The 2,500-nt window shown below is 42.8% G+C and overlaps 1 protein-coding gene across 3 annotated transcripts in view; it reads right to left on the bottom strand.

Annotated features, from left to right (window-relative positions):
* tox3 (TOX high mobility group box family member 3) overlaps nt 1-2,500 on the bottom strand; it is a 47,437-nt gene that overhangs the window by 43,667 nt on the left and 1,270 nt on the right. The window lies entirely within an intron of this gene.

Here is a 2,500-nt window from a genome sequence, read left to right on the forward strand (position 1 = left end):
GAGCAGTGGTGACTCAGGCGCAGAACCACACCTCATGGCCCAGTACTACACCTCATGGTCAGTACCACACCTCATGGCCCAGTACTACACCTCATGGTCAGTACCACACCTCATGGCCCAGTACTACACCTCATGGCCCAGTACTACACCTCATAGTCAGTACCACACCTTATGGCCCAGTACTACACCTCATGGTCAGTACCACACCTCATGGCCCAGTACTACACCTCATGGCCCAGTACTACACCTCATGGTCAGTACCACACCTTATGGCCCAGTACTACACCTCATGGTCAGTACCACACCTCATGGCCCAGTACTACACCTCATGGTCAGTACCACACCTCATGGCCCAGTACTACACCTCATGGTCAGTACCACACCTCATGGCCCAGTACTACACCTCATAGTCAGTACCACACCTTATGGCCCAGTACTACACCTCATGGTCAGTACCACACCTCATGGCCCAGTACTACACCTCATCAAAAGACATAAAAAATGTGAATTAAGTATCAAAAATGTGGATTAATAGTCTCACGTTCCCAGTGAGAGGATAGTTGTTTGTTTTTTCAGTAGTGAATATTGGTGGTATGACTTTCTTCCAGATTCCAATGCCGCTACATTGCAATAACCCCATTTTTGTTTTCTGCGCCTGAGCTAATTTTGCCAACTCTGGCTAGAGAAAGTTTTCTGTCTTTCTCACTTATCTCTCTTTTAATCTCATCTTCAACTCCCTTCTTTTTTTCCCCTTATCCAGATTTCCAACATTAACCAGAGCTTCATTAGACCTGAGTGTGGTGCCTAATTAAAGTTCGTGGCACTTGTTCTAATACAGCTGCAGATTTAAAGCAATCTGTGATGTTTCAAAGTGCTGTTGACAGTTTTGGACTCAGCGGGCTTTAAAACTGGATTACCTCCTCTGACACTGACAGAACTCCTGTAACAGAGACACTGATCCCAATAAGGGATAAATAAGTGCCTTAAGTGCAGAACCACTTTAGGCTGCTGGAAGTGGCGCAGCAAGTCTGAGAGTAAAAAATCAGTGCACAAGTATAAGCGGGACCACTGACCCCTGCATAGCTCGCCGTTGGGCCCCACAAATAACAAAACTGATGAGGTGGCCCCCATTACACCACTGAGACATCTTCTGAATACTTTCCAACATCACATTTGTTACCAAAGGCGATGGTGAGGCATATCTGTGGGCCTGCATTTGCACAGGGATCATTTCCTGGTGAAGCTGATATAGACGAGCCTGTCCAAAAAAAAAAAAAAAGTCCCCGACTATAGGATCTGCCATGTACACTTTCAAGCAACGTTCTTACCATTTCCCAAAGTTCTCTCCATTCCCCAAAGACACAAACTCTGTCTAAATCCCTCTGTCTCTCCTCCTAGTAACTTGAAAATAACATTTGATTGACATGGATATGTCACTACAGAGCTTATCCTATTCATAGTCTTCAGAGTTTCAGAACTGTAGAGCTCTACAACATGACGAATCATTACGCTCTGAGGAGAAAAGGATACTTCCATGACTTTGGTTCTCCTACTTTATGGAAGCAGGCTAGACAGAGTTTGGGGAAACGAGGATTATATAAAACATAAAGTTAAGCTAATATCAGGCATATGTTATTCCATCTCCTTTTAAAGGAGACAGAAATACTGACTTTCACTGATAAACACATCTAAAGTGAAGTAAACATATTAAAAACATGTTTAAAAAACACATGTTAAGAAATTTACGGTTAAAAAACATCCCATCTATATTTTCAAACTATCATAACCATCACATCATAACCACTGACTACTGAATGTATTAAGACCTGAAGGGGAAATGTTAGCTATGTTCCTTTGCATGTATCAGTAACCTAATTTAGGAAATTGATATGAAGTGACATCTTATAGTATGACATCACATACTGTGTATTGCATCGCAGGTTCAAATTGACAGATAAAAAGAGGTTTAAAGGATAGAATTCAGGTTACTTTTCAGACACCAATGGCAAAATAAATTAAATAAATAGGCTCTGATAGTTCAAATTCGCTTGGGAGCTTGGATAACTTTATTCACGTGCCCCAGTAACAACATGTACAGAGGGCTCTCACAATCCCGGGATCCGCGAGGAGCGAAGGCAACATTCCCATCATTATCAAGGCCAATCTGCAAACGCTGCACAAGCCGCTCCTTGTCCTGGAACATGAGCCACTCTACTGACAGCTCTTTGTTTAGGACACTCTCCATATCTGCTTTTTTATATGCATGCAAATCTTTTCTTAATGAGCGATCACATCTTTATCCAGTGTCACAGTTTTAATCGCAGGCTCGTAGACGTTTTAGCACTAGCAGTCTCAACACTACAAGCGACTTTTGAGCTTTTTTCAACAGAGGGGGTTACATTTAAGTTGTTGAGTAGTTGAACACAAGGAGGAGCGGGCTGGCAACTTGGCAAGGACAGTCCGGATAGAAATGTGTGTCTTCTTCGGTTTGTACCACGGG

The sequence above is a fragment of the Electrophorus electricus genome, chromosome 21 (assembly GCF_013358815.1).
Source record: "Electrophorus electricus isolate fEleEle1 chromosome 21, fEleEle1.pri, whole genome shotgun sequence".
NCBI lineage: Eukaryota > Metazoa > Chordata > Actinopteri > Gymnotiformes > Gymnotidae > Electrophorus > Electrophorus electricus.